This window comes from Lissotriton vulgaris, assembly GCF_964263255.1.
Source record: "Lissotriton vulgaris chromosome 12 unlocalized genomic scaffold, aLisVul1.2 SUPER_12_unloc_1, whole genome shotgun sequence".
Taxonomy (NCBI): Eukaryota; Metazoa; Chordata; class Amphibia; order Caudata; family Salamandridae; genus Lissotriton; species Lissotriton vulgaris.
In genome coordinates, this window is record NW_028240611.1 from 893,291 (window position 1) to 919,918 (window position 26,628).

The 26,628-nt window shown below is 60.9% G+C and overlaps 1 protein-coding gene across 1 annotated transcript in view; it reads right to left on the reverse strand.

The window, feature by feature from the left end:
• Positions 1-26,285, reverse strand: part of GNG7 (G protein subunit gamma 7) — a 212,594-nt gene extending 186,309 nt beyond the window's left edge. The window contains exon 1 of the mRNA XM_086947830.1: positions 26,240-26,285. The gene's annotated coding sequence lies outside the window, so the exon portion shown is untranslated. The remainder of the gene's footprint in view (positions 1-26,239) is intronic.
• Positions 26,286-26,628: the final 343 nt, after the last annotated feature.

The following is a 26,628-nucleotide window of genomic DNA, read 5'->3' on the forward strand; positions in this document are numbered from 1 at the left end:
CCCCGACCCCTGTAACACATGAGGACCCCAGCTCCACGGCCATCCCTTGGCACACTACTGCTGCGAGTGCCACTCACATGGGCAGTGCCATGCCAAGCACAGCCCTCCCCACAGTGACCCTACCAGCATAAGCATCAGAGGGCACTGAGGGGACAGATCCAACCCCGACCCCTGTAACACATGAGGCCCCCAGCTCCTCGGCCATCCCTTGGCACACTACTGCTGTGAGTGCCACTCACATGGGCAGTGCCATGCCAAGCACACCCCCTTCCAACAGTGACCCTACCAGCATAAGCATCAGAGGGCACTGAGGGGACAGATGCAACCCCGACCCCTGTAACACATGAGGACCCCAGCTCCACGGCCATCCCTTGGCACACTACTGCTGTGAGTGCCACTCACATGGGAAGTGCCATGCCAAGCACACCCCTTCCAACAGTGACCCTACCAGCATAAGCATCAGTGGGCACTGAGGGGACAGATCCAACCCCGACCCCTGTAACACATGAGGACCCCAGCTCCACGGCCATCCCTTGGCACACTACTGCTGCTAGTGCCACTCACATGGGCAGTGCCATGCCAAGCACAGCCCTCCCCACAGTGACCCTACCCAGCATAAGCATCAGAGGGCACTGAGGGGACAGATCCAACCCCGACCCCTGTCACACATGAGGACCCCAGCTCCAAGGCCATCCCTTGGCACACTACTGCTGTGAGTGCCACTCACATGGGCAGTGCCATGCCAAGCACACCCCCTTCCAACAGTGACCCTACCAGCATAAGTATCAGAGGGCACTGAGGGGACAGATCCAACCCCGACCCCTGTCACACATGAGGACCCCAGCTCCACGGCCATCCCTTGGCACACTACTGCTGTGAGTGCCACTCACACGGGCAGTGCCATGCCAAGCACAGCCCTCCCCACAGTCACCCTACCAGCATAAGCATCAGAGGGCACTGAGGGGACAGATCCAACCCCGACCCCTGTCACACATGAGGACCCCAGCTCCACGGCCATCCCTTGGCACACTACTGCTGTGAGTGCCTCTCACATGGGCAGTGCCATGCCAAGCACAGCCCTCCCCACAGTGACCCTACCAGCATAAGCATCAGAGGGCACTGAGGGGACAGATCCAACCCCGACCCCTGTCACACATGAGGACCCCAGCTCCACGGCCATCCCTTGGCACACTACTGCTGTGAGTGCCACTCACATGGGCAGTGCCATGCCAAGCACAGCCCTCCAAGAGTGACCCTACCAGCATAAGCATCAGAGGGCACTGAGGGGACAGATCCAACCCCGACCCTGTAACACATGAGGCCCAAAGCTCCACGGCCATCCCTTGGCACACTACTGCTGCTAGTGCCACTCACATGGGCAGTGCCATGCCAAGCACAGCCCTCCCCACAGTGACCCTACCAGCATAAGCATCAGAGGGCACTGAGGGGACAGATCCAACCCCGACCCCTGTAACACATGAGGACCCCAGCTCCACGGCCATCCCTTGGCACACTACTGCTGCTAGTGCCACTCACATGGGCAGTGCCACGCCAAGCACAGCCCTCCCCACAGTGACCCTACCAGCATAAGCATCAGAGGGCACTATGGAGACAGATCCAACCCCCGACCCCTGTAACACATGAGGACCCCAGCTCCACGGCCATCCCTTGGCACACTACTGCTGCGAGTGCCACTCACATGGGCAGTGCCATGCCAAGCACAGCCCTCCCCACAGTGACCCTACCAGCATAAGCATCAGAGGGCACTGAGGGGACAGATCCAACCCCGACCCCTGTAACACATGAGGCCCCCAGCTCCTCGGCCATCCCTTGGCACACTACTGCTGTGAGTGCCACTCACATGGGCAGTGCCATGCCAAGCACACCCCCTTCCAACAGTGACCCTACCAGCATAAGCATCAGAGGGCACTGAGGGGACAGATGCAACCCCGACCCCTGTAACACATGAGGACCCCAGCTCCACGGCCATCCCTTGGCACACTACTGCTGTGAGTGCCACTCACATGGGAAGTGCCATGCCAAGCACACCCCTTCCAACAGTGACCCTACCAGCATAAGCATCAGTGGGCACTGAGGGGACAGATCCAACCCCGACCCCTGTAACACATGAGGACCCCAGCTCCACGGCCATCCCTTGGCACACTACTGCTGCTAGTGCCACTCACATGGGCAGTGCCATGCCAAGCACAGCCCTCCCCACAGTGACCCTACCAGCATAAGCATCAGAGGGCACTATGGAGACAGATCTAACCCCGACCCCTGTCACACATGAGGCGCCCAGCTCCACGGCCATCCCTTGGCACACTACTGCTGCTAGTGCCACTCACATGGGCATTGCCATGCCAAGCACAGCCCTCCCCACAGTGACCCTACCAGCATAAGCATCAGAGGGCACTGAGGGGACAGATCCAACCCCGACCCCTGTAACACATGAGGACCCCAGCTCCACGGCCATCCCTTGGCACACTACTGCTGCTAGTGCCACTCACACAGGCAGTGCCATGCCAAGCACACCCCCTTCCAACAGTGACCCTACCCAGCATAAGCATCAGAGGGCACTGAGGGGACAGATCCAACCCTGACCCCTGTCACACATGAGGACCCGAGGTACACGGCCATCCCTTGGCACACTACTGCTGTGAGTGTCACTCACATGGGAAGTGCCATGCCAAGCACACCCCTCCCCAGAGTGACCCTACCCAGCATAAGCATCAGAGGGCACTGAGGGGACAGATCCAACCCGACCCCTGTCACACATGAGCCCCCCAGCTCCACGGCCATCCCTTGGCACACTACTGCTGTGAGTGCCACTCACATGGGCAGTGCCATGCCAAGCACACCCCCTTCCAACAGTCACCCTACCAGCATAAGCATCAGAGGGCACTGAGGGGACAGATCCAACCCCGACCTCTGTCACACATGAGGCGCCCAGCTCCACGGCCATCCCTTGGCACACTGCTGCTGCTAGTGCCACTCACATGGGCAGTGCCATGCCAAGCACAGCCCTCCCCACAGTGACCCTACCAGCATAAGCATCAGAGGGCACTGAGGGGACAGATCCAACCCCGACCCCTGTAACACATGAGGACCCCAGCTCCACGGCCATCCCTTGGAACACTACTGCCGTGAGTGCCACTCACATGGGCAGTGCCATGCCAAGCACACCCCCTTCCAACAGTCACCCTACCAGCATAAGCATCAGAGGGCACTGAGGGGACAGATCCAACCCCGACCTCTGTCACACATGAGGCGCCCAGCTCCACTGCCATCCCTTGGCACACTGCTGCTGCTAGTGCCACTCACATGGGCAGTGCCATGCCAAGCACAGCCCTCCCCACAGTGACCCTACCAGCATAAGCATCAGAGGGCACTGAGGGGACAGATCCAACCCCGACCTCTGTCACACATGAGGCGCCCAGCTCCACGGCCATCCCTTGGCACACTACTGCTGTGAGTGCCACTCACATGGGCAGTGCCATGCCAAGCACACCCCCTTCCAACAGTCACCCTACCAGCATAAGCATCAGAGGGCACTGAGGGGACAGATCCAACCCCGACCTCTGTCACACATGAGGCGCCCAGCTCCACGGCCATCCCTTGGCACACTACTGCTGCTAGTGCCACTCACATGGGCAGTGCCACGCCAAGCACAGCCCTCCCCACAGTGACCCTACCAGCATAAGCATCAGAGGGCACTGAGGGGACAGATCTAACCCCGACCCCTGTAACACATGAGGCCCCCAGCTCCACGGCCATCCCTTGGCACACTACTGCTGCGAGTGCCACTCACATGGGCAGTGCCATGCCAAGCACAGCCCTCCCCGCAGTCACCCTACCAGCATAAGCATCAGAGGGCACTGAGGGGACAGATCCAACCCCGACCTCTGTCACACATGAGGCGCCCAGCTCCACGGCCATCCCTTGGCACACTGCTGCTGCTAGTGCCACTCACATGGGCAGTGCCATGCCAAGCACAGCCCTCCCCACAGTGACCCTACCAGCATAAGCATCAGAGGGCACTGAGGGGACAGATCCAACCCCGACCCCTGTAACACATGAGGACCCCAGCTCCACGGCCATCCCTTGGAACACTACTGCTGTGAGTGCCACTCACATGGGCAGTGCCATGCCAAGCACACCCCCTTCCAACAGTCACCCTACCAGCATAAGCATCAGAGGGCACTGAGGGGACAGATCCAACCCCGACCTCTGTCACACATGAGGCGCCCAGCTCCACGGCCATCCCTTGGCACACTGCTGCTGCTAGTGCCACTCACATGGGCAGTGCCATGCCAAGCACAGCCCTCCCCACAGTGACCCTACCAGCATAAGCATCAGAGGGCACTGAGGGGACAGATCCAACCCCGACCCCTGTAACACACGAGGACCCCAGCTCCACGGCCATCCCTTGGAACACTACTGCTGTTAGTGCCACTCACATGGGCAGTGCCATGCCAAGCACAGCCCTCCCCACAGTCACCCTGCCAGCATAAGCATCAGAGGGCACTGAGGGGACAGATCCAACCCCGACCCCTGTCACACATGAGGCCCCCAGCTCCACGGCCATCCCTTGGCACACTACTGCTGCGAGTGCCACTCACATGGGCAGTGCCATGCCAAGCACAGCCCTCCCCACAGTCACCCTACCAGCATAAGCATCAGAGGGCACTGAGGGGACAGATCCAACCCCGACCTCTGTCACACATGAGGCGCCCAGCTCCACGGCCATCCCTTGGCACACTGCTGCTGCTAGTGCCACTCACATGGGCAGTGCCATGCCAAGCACAGCCCTCCCCACAGTGACCCTACCAGCATAAGCATCAGAGGGCACTGAGGAGACCGCTCCAACCCCGACCCCTGTAACACATGAGGCCCCCAGCTCCACGGCCATCCCTTGGCACACTACTGCTGCGAGTGCCACTCACATGGGCAGTGCCATGCCAAGCACAGCCCTCCCCACAGTGACCCTACCAGCATAAGCATCAGAGGGCACTGAGGGGACAGATCCAACCCCGACCCCTGTAACACATGAGGACCCCAGCTCCACGGCCATCCCTTGGCACACTACTGCTGCGAGTGCCACTCACATGGGCAGTGCCATGCCAAGCACAGCCCTCCCCACAGTGACCCTACCAGCATAAGCATCAGAGGGCACTGAGGGGACAGATCCAACCCCGACCTCTGTCACACATGAGGCGCCCAGCTCCACGGCCATCCCTTGGCACACTACTGCTGTGAGTGCCACTCACATGGGCAGTGCCATGCCAAGCACACCCCCTTCCAACAGTCACCCTACCAGCATAAGCATCAGAGGGCACTGAGGGGACAGATCCAACCCCGACCTCTGTCACACATGAGGCGCCCAGCTCCACGGCCATCCCTTGGCACACTACTGCTGCTAGTGCCACTCACATGGGCAGTGCCACGCCAAGCACAGCCCTCCCCACAGTGACCCTACCAGCATAAGCATCAGAGGGCCCTGAGGGGACAGATCCAACCCCGACCCCTGTAACACATGAGGCCCCCAGCTCCACGGCCATCCCTTGGCACACTACTGCTGTGAGTGCCACTCACATGGGCAGTGCCATGCCAAGCACACCCCCTTCCAACAGTCACCCTACCAGCATAAGCATCAGAGGGCACTGAGGGGACAGATCCAACCCCGACCTCTGTCACACATGAGGCGCCCAGCTCCACGGCCATCCCTTGGCACACTACTGCTGCTAGTGCCACTCACATGGGCAGTGCCACGCCAACCACAGCCCTCCCCACAGTGACCCTACCAGCATAAGCATCAGAGGGCACTGAGGGGACAGATCTAACCCCGACCCCTGTAACACATGAGGCCCCCAGCTCCACGGCCATCCCTTGGCACACTACTGCTGCGAGTGCCACTCACATGGGCAGTGCCATGCCAAGCACAGCCCTCCCCACAGTCACCCTACCAGCATAAGCATCAGAGGGCACTGAGGGGACAGATCCAACCCCGACCTCTGTCACACATGAGGCGCCCAGCTCCACGGCCATCCCTTGGCACACTGCTGCTGCTAGTGCCACTCACATGGGCAGTGCCATGCCAAGCACAGCCCTCCCCACAGTGACCCTACCAGCATAAGCATCAGAGGGCACTGAGGGGACAGATCCAACCCCGACCCCTGTAACACATGAGGACCCCAGCTCCACGGCCATCCCTTGGAACACTACTGCTGTGAGTGCCACTCACATGGGCAGTGCCATGCCAAGCACACCCCCTTCCAACAGTCACCCTACCAGCATAAGCATCAGAGGGCACTGAGGGGACAGATCCAACCCCGACCTCTGTCACACATGAGGCGCCCAGCTCCACGGCCATCCCTTGGCACACTGCTGCTGCTAGTGCCACTCACATGGGCAGTGCCATGCCAAGCACAGCCCTCCCCACAGTGACCCTACCAGCATAAGCATCAGAGGGCACTGAGGGGACAGATCCAACCCCGACCCCTGTAACACACGAGGACCCCAGCTCCACGGCCATCCCTTGGAACACTACTGCTGTTAGTGCCACTCACATGGGCAGTGCCATGCCAAGCACAGCCCTCCCCACAGTCACCCTGCCAGCATAAGCATCAGAGGGCACTGAGGGGACAGATCAAACCCCGACCCCTGTCACACATGAGGCCCCCAGCTCCACGGCCATCCCTTGGCACACTACTGCTGCGAGTGCCACTCACATGGGCAGTGCCATGCCAAGCACAGCCCTCCCCACAGTCACCCTACCAGCATAAGCATCAGAGGGCACTGAGGGGACAGATCCAACCCCGACCTCTGTCACACATGAGGCGCCCAGCTCCACGGCCATCCCTTGGCACACTGCTGCTGCTAGTGCCACTCACATGGGCAGTGCCATGCCAAGCACAGCCCTCCCCACAGTGACCCTACCAGCATAAGCATCAGAGGGCACTGAGGAGACCGCTCCAACCCCGACCCCTGTAACACATGAGGCCCCCAGCTCCACGGCCATCCCTTGGCACACTACTGCTGCGAGTGCCACTCACTTGGGCAGTGCCATGCCAAGCACAGCCCTCCCCACAGTGACCCTACCAGCATAAGCATCAGAGGGCACTGAGGGGACAGATCCAACCCCGACCCCTGTAACACATGAGGACCCCAGCTCCACGGCCATCCCTTGGCACACTACTGCTGCGAGTGCCACTCACATGGGTAGTGCCATGCCAAGCACAGCCCTCCCCACAGTGACCCTACCAGCATAAGCATCAGAGGGCACTGAGGGGACAGATCCAACCCCGACCTCTGTCACACATGAGGCGCCCAGCTCCACGGCCATCCCTTGGCACACTACTGCTGTGAGTGCCACTCACATGGGCAGTGCCATGCCAAGCACACCCCCTTCCAACAGTCACCCTACCAGCATAAGCATCAGAGGGCACTGAGGGGACAGATCCAACCCCGACCTCTGTCACACATGAGGCGCCCAGCTCCACGGCCATCCCTTGGCACACTACTGCTGCTAGTGCCACTCACATGGGCAGTGCCACGCCAAGCACAGCCCTCCCCACAGTGACCCTACCAGCATAAGCATCAGAGGGCCCTGAGGGGACAGATCCAACCCCGACCCCTGTAACACATGAGGCCCCCAGCTCCACGGCCATCCCTTGGCACACTACTGCTGCGAGTGCCACTCACATGGGCAGTGCCATGCCAAGCACAGCCCTCCCCACAGTCACCCTACCAGCATAAGCATCAGAGGGCACTGAGGGGACAGATCCAACCCCGACCCCTGTCACACATGAGACCCCCAGCTCCACGGCCATCCCTTGGCACACTACTGCTGCGAGTGCCACTCACATGGGCAGTGCCATGCCAAGCACACCCCCTCCCCAGAGTGACCCTACCCAGCATAAGCATCAGAGGGCACTGAGGAGACCGCTCCAGCCCCGACCCCTGTAACACATGAGGCCCCCAGCTCCACGGCCATCCCTTGGCACACTACTGCTGCTAGTGCCACTCACATGGGCAGTGCCACGCCAAGCACAGCCCTCCCCACAGTGACCCTACCAGCATAAGCATCAGAGGGCACTGAGGGGACAGATCCAACCCCGACCTCTGTCACACATGAGGCGCCCAGCTCCACGGCCATCCCTTGGCACACTACTGCTGCTAGTGCCACTCACATGGGCAGTGCCACGCCAAGCACAGCCCTCCCCACAGTGACCCTACCAGCATAAGCATCAGAGGGCACTGAGGGGACAGATCCAACCCCGACCCCTGTAACACATGAGGCCCCCAGCTCCACGGCCATCCCTTGGCACACTACTGCTGCGAGTGCCACTCACATGGGCAGTGCCATGCCAAGCACAGCCCTCCCCACAGTCACCCTACCAGCATAAGCATCAGAGGGCACTGAGGGGACAGATCCAACCCCGACCCCTGTAACACATGAGACCCCCAGCTCCACGGCCATCCCTTGGCACACTACTGCTGTGAGTGTCACTCACATGGGCAGTGCCATGCCAAGCACAGCCACCCCCAGAGTCACCCTACCAGCATAAGCATCAGAGGGCACTGAGGGGACAGATCCAACCCCGACCCCTGTAACACATGAGGCCCCCAGCTCCACGGCCATCCCTTGGCACACTACTGCTGTGAGTGCCACTCACACGGGCAGTGCCGTGCCAAGCACACCCCTCCCCAGAGTGACCCTACCAGCATAAGCATCAGAGGGCACTGAGGGGACAGATCCAACCCCGACCCCTGTAACACATGAGGACCCCAGCTCCACGGCCATCCCTTGGCACACTACTGCTGTGAGTGCCACTCACACGGGCAGTGCCGTGCCAAGCACACCCCTCCCCAGAGTGACCCTACCAGCATAAGCATCAGAGGGCACTGAGGGGACAGATCCAACCCCGACCCCTGTAACACATGAGGCCCCCAGCTCCACGGCCATCCCTTGGCACACTACTGCTGTGAGTGCCACTCACATGGGAAGTGCCATGCCAAGCACACCCCTTCCAACAGTGACCCTACCAGCATAAGCATCAGTGGGCACTGAGGGGACAGATCCAACCCCGACCCCTGTAACACATGAGGCCCCCAGCTCCTCGGCCATCCCTTGGCACACTACTGCTGTGAGTGCCACTCACATGGGCAGTGCCATGCCAAGCACAGCCCTCCCCACAGTGACCCTACCAGCATAAGCATCAGTGGGCACTGAGGGGACAGATCCAACCCGACCCCTGTAACACATGAGGCCCCCAGCTCCTCGGCCATCCCTTGGCACACTACTGCTGTGAGTGCCACTCACATGGGCAGTGCCATGCCAAGCACACCCCCTCCCCAGAGTGACCCTACCCAGCATAAGCATCAGAGGGCACTGAGGGGACAGATCCAACCCCCGACCCTGTAACACAGTGAGGACCCCAGCTCCACGGCCATCCCTTGGAACACTACTGCTGTGAGTGCCACTCACATGGGCAGTGCCATGCCAAGCACACCCCCCTTCCAACAGTCACCCTACCAGCATAAGCATCAGTGGGCACTGAGGGACAGATCCAACCCGACCCCTGTAACACATGAGGCCCCCAGCTCCTCGGCCATCCCTTGGCACACTACTGCTGTGAGTGCCACTCACATGGGCAGTGCCATGCCAAGCACACCCCCTCCCCAGAGTGACCCTACCCAGCATAAGCATCAGAGGGCACTGAGGGGACAGATCTAACCCCGACCCCTGTCACACATGAGGCCCCCAGCTCCACGGCCATCCCTTGGCACACTACTGCTGTGAGTGCCACTCACATGGGCAGTGCCATGCCAAGCACACCCCTTCCAACAGTCACCCTACCAGCATAAGCATCAGTGGGCACTGAGGGGACAGATCCAACCCGACCCCTGTAACACATGAGGCCCCCAGCTCCTCGGCCATCCCTTGGCACACTACTGCTGTGAGTGCCACTCACATGGGCAGTGCCATGCCAAGCACACCCCCTCCCCAGAGTGACCCTACCCAGCATAAGCATCAGAGGGCACTGAGGGGACAGATCTAACCCCGACCCCTGTCACACATGAGGCCCCCAGCTCCACGGCCATCCCTTGGCACACTACTGCTGTGAGTGCCACTCACATGGGCAGTGCCATGCCAAGCACAGCACTCCCCACAGTGACCCTGCCAGCATAAGCATCAGAGGGCACTGAGGGGACAGATCCAACCCCGACCCCTGTAACACATGAGGCCCCCAGCTCCTCGGCCATCCCTTGGCACACTACTGCTGTGAGTGCCACTCACATGGGCAGTGCCATGCCAAGCACACCCCCTCCCCAGAGTGACCCTACCCAGCATAAGCATCAGAGGGCACTGAGGGGACAGATCCAACCCCCGACCCCTGTAACACATGAGGACCCCAGCTCCACGGCCATCCCTTGGAACACTACTGCTGTGAGTGCCACTCACATGGGCAGTGCCATGCCAAGCACACCCCCTTCCAACAGTCACCCTACCAGCATAAGCATCAGTGGGCACTGAGGGGACAGATCCAACCCGACCCCTGTAACACATGAGGCCCCCAGCTCCTCGGCCATCCCTTGGCACACTACTGCTGTGAGTGCCACTCACATGGGCAGTGCCATGCCAAGCACACCCCCTCCCCAGAGTGACCCTACCCAGCATAAGCATCAGAGGGCACTGAGGGGACAGATCTAACCCCGACCCCTGTCACACATGAGGCCCCCAGCTCCACGGCCATCCCTTGGCACACTACTGCTGTGAGTGCCACTCACATGGGCAGTGCCATGCCAAGCACACCCCTTCCAACAGTCACCCTACCAGCATAAGCATCAGTGGGCACTGAGGGGACAGATCCAACCCGACCCCTGTAACACATGAGGCCCCCAGCTCCTCGGCCATCCCTTGGCACACTACTGCTGTGAGTGCCACTCACATGGGCAGTGCCATGCCAAGCACACCCCCTCCCCAGAGTGACCCTACCCAGCATAAGCATCAGAGGGCACTGAGGGGACAGATCCAACCCCGACCCCTGTCACACATGAGGCGCCCAGCTCCACGGCCATCCCTTGGCACACTACTGCTGCTAGTGCCACTCACATGGGCAGTGCCATGCCAAGCACAGCACTCCCCACAGTCACCCTACCCAGCATAAGCATCAGAGGGCACTGAGGGGACAGATCCAACCCCGACCCCTGTAACACATGAGGCCCCCAGCTCCACGGCCATCCCTTGGCACACTACTGCTATGAGTGCCACTCACATGGGCAGTGCCATGCCAAGCACAGCCCTCCCCAGAGTGACCCTACCAGCATAAGCATCAGAGGGCACTGAGGGGACAGATCCAACCCCGACCCCTGTAACACATGAGGACCCCAGCTCCACGGCCATCCCTTGGCACACTACTGCTGTGAGTGCCTCTCACATGGGCAGTGCCATGCCAAGCACAGCCCTCCCCACAGTGACCCTACCAGCATAAGCATCAGAGGGCACTGAGGGGACAGATCCAACCCCCGACCCCTGTAACACATGAGGACCCCAGCTCCACGGCCATCCCTTGGCACACTACTGCTGTGAGTGCCACTCACATGGGCAGTGCCATGCCAAGCACAGCCCTCCCCACAGTCACCCTACCAGCATAAGCATCAGAGGGCACTGAGGGGACAGATCTAACCCCGACCCCTGTCACACATGAGGCCCCCAGCTCCACGGCCATCCCTTGGCACACTACTGCTGCGAGTGCCACTCACATGGGCAGTGCCATGCCAAGCACAGCCCTCCCCACAGTCACCCTACCAGCATAAGCATCAGAGGGCACTGAGGGGACAGATCCAACCCCGACCTCTGTCACACATGAGGCGCCCAGCTCCACGGCCATCCCTTGGCACACTGCTGCTGCTAGTGCCACTCACATGGGCAGTGCCATGCCAAGCACAGCCCTCCCCACAGCCACCCTAATAGCATAAGCATCAGAGGGCACTGAGGGGACAGATCCAACCCCGACCTCTGTCACACATGAGGCGCCCAGCTCCACGGCCATCCCTTGGCACACTACTGCTGTGAGTGCCACTCACATGGGCAGTGCCATGCCAAGCACAGCCCTCCCCACAGTCACCCTACCAGCATAAGCATCAGAGGGCACTGAGGGGACAGATCTAACCCCGACCCCTGTCACACATGAGGCCCCCAGCTCCACGGCCATCCCTTGGCACACTACTGCTGTGAGTGCCACTCACATGGGCAGTGCCATGCCAAGCACAGCCCTCCCCACAGTGACCCTACCAGCATAAGCATCAGTGGGCACTAAGGGGACAGATCCAACCCCGACCCCTGTCACACATGAGGACCCCAGCTCCACGGCCATCCCTTGGCACACTACTGCTGTGAGTGCCTCTCACATGGGCAGTGCCATGCCAAGCACAGCCCTCCCCAGAGTGACCCTACCAGCATAAGCATCAGAGGGCACTGAGGGGACAGATCCAACCCCGACCCCTGTAACACATGAGGCCCCCAGCTCCACGGCCATCCCTTGGCACACTACTGCTGTGAGTGCCACTCACATGGGCAGTGCCATGCCAAGCACAGCCCTCCCCAGAGTGACCCTATCCAGCATAAGCATCAGAGGGCACTGAGGGGACAGATCCAACCCCGACCCCTGTCACACATGAGGCCCCCAGCTCCACGGCCATCCCTTGGCACACTACTGCTGTGAGTGCCACTCACATGGGCAGTGCCATGCCAAGCACAGCCCTCCCCACAGTCACCCTACCAGCATAAGCATCAGAGGGCACTGAGGGGACAGATCCAACCCCGACCCCTGTCACACATGAGGACCCCAGCTCCACAGCCATCCCTTGGCACACTACTGCTGTGAGTGCCACTCACATGGGCAGTGCCATGCCAAGCACAGCCCTCCCCAGAGTGACCCTATCCAGCATAAGCATCAGAGGGCACTGAGGGGACAGATCCAACCCCGACCCCTGTAACACATGAGGCCCCCAGCTCCTCGGCCATCCCTTGGCACACTACTGCTGCTAGTGCCACTCACACGGGCAGTGCCATGCCAAGCACAGCCCTCCCCAGAGTGGCCTACCAGCATAAGCATCAGAGGGCACTGAGGGGACAGATCCAACCCCGACCCCTGTAACACATGAGGCCCCCAGCTCCTCGGCCATCCCTTGGCACACTACTGCTGCTAGTGCCACTCACATGGGCAGTGCCACGCCAAGCACAGCCCTCCCCACAGTGACCCTACCAGCATAAGCATCAGAGGGCACTGAGGGGACAGATCCAACCCCGACCCCTGTAACACATGAGGACCCCAGCTCCACGGCCATCCCTTGGAACACTACTGCTGCTAGTGCCACTCACATGGGCAGTGCCATGCCAAGCACAGCCCTCCCCACAGTCACCCTACCAGCATAAGCATCAGAGGGCACTGAGGGGACAGATCCAACCCCGACCCCTGTCACACATGAGGACCCCAGCTCCACAGCCATCCCTTGGCACACTACTGCTGTGAGTGCCACTCACATGGGCAGTGCCATGCCAAGCACAGCCCTCCCCAGAGTGACCCTATCCAGCATAAGCATCAGAGGGCACTGAGGGGACAGATCCAACCCCGACCCCTGTAACACATGAGGCCCCCAGCTCCTCGGCCATCCCTTGGCACACTACTGCTGCTAGTGCCACTCACACGGGCAGTGCCATGCCAAGCACAGCCCTCCCCAGAGTGGCCTACCAGCATAAGCATCAGAGGGCACTGAGGGGACAGATCCAACCCCGACCCCTGTAACACATGAGGCCCCCAGCTCCTCGGCCATCCCTTGGCACACTACTGCTGCTAGTGCCACTCACATGGGCAGTGCCACGCCAAGCACAGCCCTCCCCACAGTGACCCTACCAGCATAAGCATCAGAGGGCACTGAGGGGACAGATCCAACCCCGACCCCTGTAACACATGAGGACCCCAGCTCCACGGCCATCCCTTGGAACACTACTGCTGCTAGTGCCACTCACATGGGCAGTGCCACGCCAAGCACAGCCCTCCCCAGAGTGACCCTATCCAGCATAAGCATCAGAGGGCACTGAGGGGACAGATCCAACCCCGACCTCTGTCACACATGAGGCCCACAGCTTCACGGCCATCCCTTGGCACACTACTGCTGTGAGTGCCACTCACATGGGCAGTGCCATGCCAAGCACACCCCCTTCCAACAGTGACCCTACCAGTATAAGCATCAGAGGGCACTGAGGGGACAGATCCAACCCCGACCCCTGTAACACATGAGGCCCCCAGCTCCTCGGCCATCCCTTGGCACACTACTGCTGTGAGTGCCACTCACATGGGCAGTGCCATGCCAAGCACAGCCCTCCCCAGAGTGACCCTATCCAGTATAAGCATCAGAGGGCACTGAGGGGACAGATCCAACCCCGACCCCTGTAACACATGAGGCCCCCAGCTCCTCGGCCATCCCTTGGCACACTACTGCTGTGAGTGCCACTCACATGGGAAGTGCCATGCCAAGCACAGCCCTCCCCAGAGTGACCCTACCCAGCATAAGTATCAGAGGGCACTGAGGGGACAGATCCAACCCCGACCCCTGTAACACATGAGGACCCCAGCTCCACGGCCATCCCTTGGAACACTACTGCTGTTAGTGCCACTCACATGGGCAGTGCCATGCCAAGCACAGCCCTCCCCACAGTGACCCTACCAGCATAAGCATCAGAGGGCACTGAGGGGACAGATCCAACCCCGACCCCTGTCACACATGAGGCCCCCAGCTCCTCGGCCATCCCTTGGCACACTACTGCTGTGAATGCCACTCACATGGGCAGTGCCATGCCAAGCACAGCCCTCCCCACAGTGACCCTACCAGCATAAGCATCAGAGGGCACTGAGGGGACAGATCCAACCCCGACCCCTGTAACACATGAGGCCCCCAGCTCCTCGGCCATCCCTTGGCACACTACTGCTGTGAGTGCCACTCACATGGGCAGTGCCATGCCAAGCACAGCCCTCCCCAGAGTGACCCTATCCAGTATAAGCATCAGAGGGCACTGAGGGGACAGATCCAACCCCGACCCCTGTAACACATGAGGCCCCCAGCTCCTCGGCCATCCCTTGGCACACTACTGCTGTGAGTGCCACTCACATGGGAAGTGCCATGCCAAGCACAGCCCTCCCCAGAGTGACCCTACCCAGCATAAGTATCAGAGGGCACTGAGGGGACAGATCCAACCCCGACCCCTGTAACACATGAGGACCCCAGCTCCACGGCCATCCCTTGGAACACTACTGCTGTTAGTGCCACTCACATGGGCAGTGCCATGCCAAGCACAGCCCTCCCCACAGTGACCCTACCAGCATAAGCATCAGAGGGCACTGAGGGGACAGATCCAACCCCGACCCCTGTAACACATGAGGCCCCCAGCTCCACGGCCATCCCTTGGCACACTACTGCTGCGAGTGCCACTCACTTGGGCAGTGCCATGCCAAGCACAGCCCTCCCCACAGTGACCCTACCAGCATAAGCATCAGAGGGCACTGAGGGGACAGATCCAACCCCGACCCCTGTAACACATGAGGACCCCAGCTCCACGGCCATCCCTTGGCACACTACTGCTGCGAGTGCCACTCACATGGGTAGTGCCATGCCAAGCACAGCCCTCCCCACAGTGACCCTACCAGCATAAGCATCAGAGGGCACTGAGGGGACAGATCCAACCCCGACCTCTGTCACACATGAGGCGCCCAGCTCCACGGCCATCCCTTGGCACACTACTGCTGTGAGTGCCACTCACATGGGCAGTGCCATGCCAAGCACACCCCCTTCCAACAGTCACCCTACCAGCATAAGCATCAGAGGGCACTGAGGGGACAGATCCAACCCCGACCTCTGTCACACATGAGGCGCCCAGCTCCACGGCCATCCCTTGGCACACTACTGCTGCTAGTGCCACTCACATGGGCAGTGCCACGCCAAGCACAGCCCTCCCCACAGTGACCCTACCAGCATAAGCATCAGAGGGCCCTGAGGGGACAGATCCAACCCCGACCCCTGTAACACATGAGGCCCCCAGCTCCACGGCCATCCCTTGGCACACTACTGCTGCGAGTGCCACTCACATGGGCAGTGCCATGCCAAGCACAGCCCTCCCCACAGTCACCCTACCAGCATAAGCATCAGAGGGCACTGAGGGGACAGATCCAACCCCGACCCCTGTCACACATGAGACCCCCAGCTCCACGGCCATCCCTTGGCACACTACTGCTGCGAGTGCCACTCACATGGGCAGTGCCATGCCAAGCACACCCCCTCCCCAGAGTGACCCTACCCAGCATAAGCATCAGAGGGCACTGAGGAGACCGCTCCAGCCCCGACCCCTGTAACACATGAGGCCCCCAGCTCCACGGCCATCCCTTGGCACACTACTGCTGCTAGTGCCACTCACATGGGCAGTGCCACGCCAAGCACAGCCCTCCCCACAGTGACCCTACCAGCATAAGCATCAGAGGGCACTGAGGGGACAGATCCAACCCCGACCTCTGTCACACATGAGGCGCCCAGCTCCACGGCCATCCCTTGGCACACTACTGCTGCTAGTGCCACTCACATGGGCAGTGCCACGCCAAGCACAGCCCTCCCCACAGTGACCCTACCAGCATAAGCATCAGAGGGCACTGAGGGGACAGATCCAACCCCGACCCCTGTAACACATGAGGCCCCCAGCTCCACGGCCATCCCTTGGCACACTACTGCTGCGAGTGCCACTCACATGGGCAGTGCCATGCCAAGCACAGCCCTCCCCACAGTCACCCTACCAGCATAAGCATCAGAGGGCACTGAGGGGACAGATCCAACCCCGACCCCTGTAACACATGAGACCCCCAGCTCCACGGCCATCCCTTGGCACACTACTGCTGTGAGTGTCACTCACATGGGCAGTGCCATGCCAAGCACAGCCACCCCCAGAGTCACCCTACCAGCATAAGCATCAGAGGGCACTGAGGGAACAGATCCAACCCCGACCCCTGTAACACATGAGGCCCCCAGCTCCACGGCCATCCCTTGGCACACTACTGCTGTGAGTGCCACTCACACGGGCAGTGCCGTGCCAAGCACACCCCTCCCCAGAGTGACCCTACCAGCATAAGCATCAGAGGGCACTGAGGGGACAGATCCAACCCCGACCCCTGTAACACATGAGGACCCCAGCTCCACGGCCATCCCTTGGCACACTACTGCTGTGAGTGCCACTCACACGGGCAGTGCCGTGCCAAGCACACCCCTCCCCAGAGTGACCCTACCAGCATAAGCATCAGAGGGCACTGAGGGGACAGATCCAACCCCGACCCCTGTAACACATGAGGCCCCCAGCTCCACGGCCATCCCTTGGCACACTACTGCTGTGAGTGCCACTCACATGGGAAGTGCCATGCCAAGCACACCCCTTCCAACAGTGACCCTACCAGCATAAGCATCAGTGGGCACTGAGGGGACAGATCCAACCCCGACCCCTGTAACACATGAGGCCCCCAGCTCCTCGGCCATCCCTTGGCACACTACTGCTGTGAGTGCCACTCACATGGGCAGTGCCATGCCAAGCACAGCCCTCCCCACAGTGACCCTACCAGCATAAGCATCAGTGGGCACTGAGGGGACAGATCCAACCCGACCCCTGTAACACATGAGGCCCCCAGCTCCTCGGCCATCCCTTGGCACACTACTGCTGTGAGTGCCACTCACATGGGCAGTGCCATGCCAAGCACACCCCCTCCCCAGAGTGACCCTACCCAGCATAAGCATCAGAGGGCACTGAGGGGACAGATCCAACCCCCGACCCCTGTAACACATGAGGACCCCAGCTCCACGGCCATCCCTTGGAACACTACTGCTGTGAGTGCCACTCACATGGGCAGTGCCATGCCAAGCACACCCCCTTCCAACAGTCACCCTACCAGCATAAGCATCAGTGGGCACTGAGGGGACAGATCCAACCCGACCCCTGTAACACATGAGGCCCCCAGCTCCTCGGCCATCCCTTGGCACACTACTGCTGTGAGTGCCACTCACATGGGCAGTGCCATGCCAAGCACACCCCCTCCCCAGAGTGACCCTACCCAGCATAAGCATCAGAGGGCACTGAGGGGACAGATCTAACCCCGACCCCTGTCACACATGAGGCCCCCAGCTCCACGGCCATCCCTTGGCACACTACTGCTGTGAGTGCCACTCACATGGGCAGTGCCATGCCAAGCACACCCCTTCCAACAGTCACCCTACCAGCATAAGCATCAGTGGGCACTGAGGGGACAGATCCAACCCGACCCCTGTAACACATGAGGCCCCCAGCTCCTCGGCCATCCCTTGGCACACTACTGCTGTGAGTGCCACTCACATGGGCAGTGCCATGCCAAGCACACCCCCTCCCCAGAGTGACCCTACCCAGCATAAGCATCAGAGGGCACTGAGGGGACAGATCTAACCCCGACCCCTGTCACACATGAGGCCCCCAGCTCCACGGCCATCCCTTGGCACACTACTGCTGTGAGTGCCACTCACATGGGCAGTGCCATGCCAAGCACAGCACTCCCCACAGTGACCCTGCCAGCATAAGCATCAGAGGGCACTGAGGGGACAGATCCAACCCCGACCCCTGTAACACATGAGGCCCCCAGCTCCTCGGCCATCCCTTGGCACACTACTGCTGTGAGTGCCACTCACATGGGCAGTGCCATGCCAAGCACACCCCCTCCCCAGAGTGACCCTACCCAGCATAAGCATCAGAGGGCACTGAGGGGACAGATCCAACCCCCGACCCCTGTAACACATGAGGACCCCAGCTCCACGGCCATCCCTTGGAACACTACTGCTGTGAGTGCCACTCACATGGGCAGTGCCATGCCAAGCACACCCCCTTCCAACAGTCACCCTACCAGCATAAGCATCAGTGGGCACTGAGGGGACAGATCCAACCCGACCCCTGTAACACATGAGGCCCCCAGCTCCTCGGCCATCCCTTGGCACACTACTGCTGTGAGTGCCACTCACATGGGCAGTGCCATGCCAAGCACACCCCCTCCCCAGAGTGACCCTACCCAGCATAAGCATCAGAGGGCACTGAGGGGACAGATCTAACCCCGACCCCTGTCACACATGAGGCCCCCAGCTCCACGGCCATCCCTTGGCACACTACTGCTGTGAGTGCCACTCACATGGGCAGTGCCATGCCAAGCACACCCCTTCCAACAGTCACCCTACCAGCATAAGCATCAGTGGGCACTGAGGGGACAGATCCAACCCGACCCCTGTAACACATGAGGCCCCCAGCTCCTCGGCCATCCCTTGGCACACTACTGCTGTGAGTGCCACTCACATGGGCAGTGCCATGCCAAGCACACCCCCTCCCCAGAGTGACCCTACCCAGCATAAGCATCAGAGGGCACTGAGGGGACAGATCCAACCCCGACCCCTGTCACACATGAGGCGCCCAGCTCCACGGCCATCCCTTGGCACACTACTGCTGCTAGTGCCACTCACATGGGCAGTGCCATGCCAAGCACAGCACTCCCCACAGTCACCCTACCCAGCATAAGCATCAGAGGGCACTGAGGGGACAGATCCAACCCCGACCCCTGTAACACATGAGGCGCCCAGCTCCACGGCCATCCCTTGGCACACTACTGCTATGAGTGCCACTCACATGGGCAGTGCCATGCCAAGCACAGCCCTCCCCAGAGTGACCCTACCAGCATAAGCATCAGAGGGCACTGAGGGGACAGATCCAACCCCGACCCCTGTAACACATGAGGACCCCAGCTCCACGGCCATCCCTTGGCACACTACTGCTGTGAGTGCCTCTCACATGGGCAGTGCCATGCCAAGCACAGCCCTCCCCACAGTGACCCTACCAGCATAAGCATCAGAGGGCACTGAGGGGACAGATCCAACCCCCGACCCCTGTAACACATGAGGACCCCAGCTCCACGGCCATCCCTTGGCACACTACTGCTGTGAGTGCCACTCACATGGGCAGTGCCATGCCAAGCACAGCCCTCCCCACAGTCACCCTACCAGCATAAGCATCAGAGGGCATTGAGGGGACAGATCTAACCCCGACCCCTGTCACACATGAGGCCCCCAGCTCCACGGCCATCCCTTGGCACACTACTGCTGCGAGTGCCACTCACATGGGCAGTGCCATGCCAAGCACAGCCCTCCCCACAGTCACCCTACCAGCATAAGCATCAGAGGGCACTGAGGGGACAGATCCAACCCCGACCTCTGTCACACATGAGGCGCCCAGCTCCACGGCCATCCCTTGGCACACTGCTGCTGCTAGTGCCACTCACATGGGCAGTGCCATGCCAAGCACAGCCCTCCCCACAGCCACCCTAATAGCATAAGCATCAGAGGGCACTGAGGGGACAGATCCAACCCCGACCTCTGTCACACATGAGGCGCCCAGCTCCACGGCCATCCCTTGGCACACTACTGCTGTGAGTGCCACTCACATGGGCAGTGCCATGCCAAGCACAGCCCTCCCCACAGTCACCCTACCAGCATAAGCATCAGAGGGCACTGAGGGGACAGATCTAACCCCGACCCCTGTCACACATGAGGCCCCCAGCTCCACGGCCATCCCTTGGCACACTACTGCTGTGAGTGCCACTCACATGGGCAGTGCCATGCCAAGCACAGCCCTCCCCACAGTGACCCTACCAGCATAAGCATCAGTGGGCACTAAGGGGACAGATCCAACCCCGACCCCTGTCACACATGAGGACCCCAGCTCCACGGCCATCCCTTGGCACACTACTGCTGTGAGTGCCTCTCACATGGGCAGTGCCATGCCAAGCACAGCCCTCCCCAGAGTGACCCTACCAGCATAAGCATCAGAGGGCACTGAGGGGACAGATCCAACCCCGACCCCTGTAACACATGAGGCCCCCAGCTCCACGGCCATCCCTTGGCACACTACTGCTGTGAGTGCCACTCACATGGGCAGTGCCATGCCAAGCACAGCCCTCCCCAGAGTGACCCTATCCAGCATAAGCATCAGAGGGCACTGAGGGGACAGATCCAACCCCGACCCCTGTCACACATGAGGCCCCCAGCTCCACGGCCATCCCTTGGCACACTACTGCTGTGAGTGCCACTCACATGGGCAGTGCCATGCCAAGCACAGCCCTCCCCACAGTCACCCTACCAGCATAAGCATCAGAGGGCACTGAGGGGACAGATCCAACCCCGACCCCTGTCACACATGAGGACCCCAGCTCCACAGCCATCCCTTGGCACACTACTGCTGTGAGTGCCACTCACATGGGCAGTGCCATGCCAAGCACAGCCCTCCCCAGAGTGACCCTATCCAGCATAAGCATCAGAGGGCACTGAGGGGACAGATCCAACCCCGACCCCTGTAACACATGAGGCCCCCAGCTCCTCGGCCATCCCTTGGCACACTACTGCTGCTAGTGCCACTCACACGGGCAGTGCCATGCCAAGCACAGCCCTCCCCAGAGTGGCCTACCAGCATAAGCATCAGAGGGCACTGAGGGGACAGATCCAACCCCGACCCCTGTAACACATGAGGCCCCCAGCTCCTCGGCCATCCCTTGGCACACTACTGCTGCTAGTGCCACTCACATGGGCAGTGCCACGCCAAGCACAGCCCTCCCCACAGTGACCCTACCAGCATAAGCATCAGAGGGCACTGAGGGGACAGATCCAACCCCGACCCCTGTAACACATGAGGACCCCAGCTCCACGGCCATCCCTTGGAACACTACTGCTGCTAGTGCCACTCACATGGGCAGTGCCATGCCAAGCACAGCCCTCCCCACAGTCACCCTACCAGCATAAGCATCAGAGGGCACTGAGGGGACAGATCCAACCCCGACCCCTGTCACACATGAGGACCCCAGCTCCACAGCCATCCCTTGGCACACTACTGCTGTGAGTGCCACTCACATGGGCAGTGCCATGCCAAGCACAGCCCTCCCCAGAGTGACCCTATCCAGCATAAGCATCAGAGGGCACTGAGGGGACAGATCCAACCCCGACCCCTGTAACACATGAGGCCCCCAGCTCCTCGGCCATCCCTTGGCACACTACTGCTGCTAGTGCCACTCACACGGGCAGTGCCATGCCAAGCACAGCCCTCCCCAGAGTGGCCTACCAGCATAAGCATCAGAGGGCACTGAGGGGACAGATCCAACCCCGACCCCTGTAACACATGAGGCCCCCAGCTCCTCGGCCATCCCTTGGCACACTACTGCTGCTAGTGCCACTCACATGGGCAGTGCCACGCCAAGCACAGCCCTCCCCACAGTGACCCTACCAGCATAAGCATCAGAGGGCACTGAGGGGACAGATCCAACCCCGACCCCTGTAACACATGAGGACCCCAGCTCCACGGCCATCCCTTGGAACACTACTGCTGCTAGTGCCACTCACATGGGCAGTGCCACGCCAAGCACAGCCCTCCCCAGAGTGACCCTATCCAGCATAAGCATCAGAGGGCACTGAGGGGACAGATCCAACCCCGACCTCTGTCACACATGAGGCCCACAGCTTCACGGCCATCCCTTGGCACACTACTGCTGTGAGTGCCACTCACATGGGCAGTGCCATGCCAAGCACACCCCCTTCCAACAGTGACCCTACCAGTATAAGCATCAGAGGGCACTGAGGGGACAGATCCAACCCCGACCCCTGTAACACATGAGGCCCCCAGCTCCTCGGCCATCCCTTGGCACACTACTGCTGTGAGTGCCACTCACATGGGCAGTGCCATGCCAAGCACAGCCCTCCCCAGAGTGACCCTATCCAGTATAAGCATCAGAGGGCACTGAGGGGACAGATCCAACCCCGACCCCTGTAACACATGAGGCCCCCAGCTCCTCGGCCATCCCTTGGCACACTACTGCTGTGAGTGCCACTCACATGGGAAGTGCCATGCCAAGCACAGCCCTCCCCAGAGTGACCCTACCCAGCATAAGTATCAGAGGGCACTGAGGGGACAGATCCAACCCCGACCCCTGTAACACATGAGGACCCCAGCTCCACGGCCATCCCTTGGAACACTACTGCTGTTAGTGCCACTCACATGGGCAGTGCCATGCCAAGCACAGCCCTCCCCACAGTGACCCTACCAGCATAAGCATCAGAGGGCACTGAGGGGACAGATCCAACCCCGACCCCTGTCACACATGAGGCCCCCAGCTCCTCGGCCATCCCTTGGCACACTACTGCTGTGAATGCCACTCACATGGGCAGTGCCATGCCAAGCACAGCCCTCCCCACAGTGACCCTACCAGCATAAGCATCAGAGGGCACTGAGGGGACAGATCCAACCCCGACCCCTGTAACACATGAGGCCCCCAGCTCCTCGGCCATCCCTTGGCACACTACTGCTGTGAGTGCCACTCACATGGGCAGTGCCATGCCAAGCACAGCCCTCCCCAGAGTGACCCTATCCAGTATAAGCATCAGAGGGCACTGAGGGGACAGATCCAACCCCGACCCCTGTAACACATGAGGCCCCCAGCTCCTCGGCCATCCCTTGGCACACTACTGCTGTGAGTGCCACTCACATGGGAAGTGCCATGCCAAGCACAGCCCTCCCCAGAGTGACCCTACCCAGCATAAGTATCAGAGGGCACTGAGGGGACAGATCCAACCCCGACCCCTGTAACACATGAGGACCCCAGCTCCACGGCCATCCCTTGGAACACTACTGCTGTTAGTGCCACTCACATGGGCAGTGCCATGCCAAGCACAGCCCTCCCCACAGTGACCCTACCAGCATAAGCATCAGAGGGCACTGAGGGGACAGATCCAACCCCGACCCCTGTCACACATGAGGCCCCCAGCTCCTCGGCCATCCCTTGGCACACTACTGCTGTGAATGCCACTCACATGGGCAGTGCCATGCCAAGCACACCCCCTTCCAACAGTGACCCTACCAGCATAAGCATCAGAGGGCACTGAGGGGACAGATCCAACCCCGACCCCTGTCACACATGAGGCCCCCAGCTCCTCGGCCATCCCTTGGCACACTACTGCTGTGAATGCCACTCACATGGGCAGTGCCATGCCAAGCACAGCCCTCCCCACAGTGACCCTACCAGCATAAGCATCAGAGGGCACTGAGGGGACAGATCCAACCCCGACTCCTGTCACACATGAGGACCCCAGCTCCACGGCCATCCCTTGGAACACTACTGCTGTTAGTGCCACTCACATGGGCAGTGCCATGCCAAGCACAGCCCTCCCCACAGTGACCCTACCAGCATAAGCATCAGAAGGCACTGAGGGGACAGATCCAACCCCGACCTCTGTCACACATGAGGCGCCCAGCTCCACGGCCATCCCTTGGCACACTACTGCTGTTAGTGCCACTCACATGGGCAGTGCCATGCCAAGCACAGCCCTCCCCACAGTGACCCTACCAGCATAAGCATCAGAGGGCACTGAGGGGACAGATCCAACCCCGACCCCTGTCACACATGAGGCCCCCAGCTCCTCGGCCATCCCTTGGCACACTACTGCTGTGAATGCCACTCACATGGGCAGTGCCATGCCAAGCACGCCCCCTTCCAACAGTGACCCTACCAGCATAAGCATCAGAGGGCACTGAGGGGACAGATCCAACCCCGACCCCTGTCACACATGAGGCCCCCAGCTCCTCGGCCATCCCTTGGCACACTACTGCTGTGAATGCCACTCACATGGGCAGTGCCATGCCAAGCACACCCCCTTCCAACAGTGACCCTACCAGCATAAGCATCAGAGGGCACTGAGGGGACAGATCCAACCCCGACCCCTGTCACACATGAGGCCCCCAGCTCCTCGGCCATCCCTTGGCACACTACTGCTGTGAATGCCACTCACATGGGCAGTGCCATGCCAAGCACAGCCCTCCCCACAATGACCCTACCAGCATAAGCATCAGAGGGCACTGAGGGGACAGATCCAACCCCGACCCCTGTCACACATGAGGACCCCAGCTCCACGGCCATCCCTTGGCACACTACTGCTGTGAATGCCACTCACATGGGCAGTGCCATGCCAAGCACAGCCCTCCCCACAGTGACCCTACCAGCATAAGCATCAGAGGGCACTGAGGGGACAGATCCAACCCCGACCCCTGTCACACATGAGGCCCCCAGCTCCTCGGCCATCCCTTGGCACACTACTGCTGTGAATGCCACTCACATGGGCAGTGCCATGCCAAGCACAGCCCTCCCCACAGTGACCCTACCAGCATAAGCATCAGAGGGCACTGAGGGGACAGATCCAACCCCGACCCCTGTCACACATGAGGACCCCAGCTCCTCGGCCATCCCTTGGCACACTACTGCTGTGAATGCCACTCACATGGGCAGTGCCATGCCAAGCACACCCCCTTCCAACAGTGACCCTACCAGCATAAGCATCAGAGGGCACTGAGGGGACAGATCCAACCCCGACCCCTGTCACACATGAGGCCCCCAGCTCCTCGGCCATCCCTTGGCACACTACTGCTGCTAGTGCCACTCACATGGGCAGTGCCATGCCAAGCACAGCCCTCCCCACAGTCACCCTACCAGCATAAGCATCAGAGGGCACTGAGGGGACAGATCCAACCCCGACCCCTGTAACACATGAGGCCCCCAGCTCCACGGCCATCCCTTGGCACACTACTGCTGCTAGTGCCACTCACATGGGCAGTGCCATGCCAAGCACAGCCCTCCCCACAGTCACCCTACCAGCATAAGCATCAGAGGGCACTGAGGGGACAGATCCAACCCCGACCCCTGTCACACATGAGGACCCCAGCTCCCTATATAACCCCCCTCGCCCCCTACCCCCGTGGCCCCCCCTCTCTCACGGGTTTCATTGACCTCGGTGGGAGGGTTGAGGTCCCCCCCCCCCGCCCCCCTGGTCTCAGATATGAAGCTCGGGGCTCTCGGCCCCCGATGTGCCCCCCAAGCACAAGAGCCCTGGACCAGAGGAGTGTGACCCCCCCAGGCCACCACTCAAGACACCACCAACCTGAACCCCCCCCAGTCCGAGACCGGCCCCCAGCATGGGACCCCCCTATAATCACCACATGTCGCGCCCCCCGCTCTGGGGGGGGTGCTATCAGCACTCTGAGGCCGAGCCCCCCTCCCCCCTGTAACGCCTCGTGCCGGCCCCCGTGCTCCCCCCCGCGCCCCCTCCTCACCGGCTCGGCTCTCTCCGGGTCTCGCGGGCGTGCGTCGGGAGCGCGCACCAACGGCAGAGCAGCGGAGCACCGGCGTCACTGACGCGTCACGTGACGGAGCGCAGCGCGAGCGCGCACAGCTGACAGTGGCGCGAGCCAGCGCAGGTAAGCAGGGGCGGGGTTTGTGATGACGAAGACAAGAATAAACCAATGGAGCGCGACTCTTTACCGGGAGGCGGGTAGAAGGATAGCCGCTCGGTGACAGCTCCTGAGACACAGGCTTTGTCGGGAGGCGGGAGTGCGTAAGACAGACTGGAACGTCACCCAATGGAAAGCCACACTTTACAGCGACATGGTGTGAGGATATAGTCTAACCTTAGACTGCCGACTTTGGAGCTGGGAAACCAGGG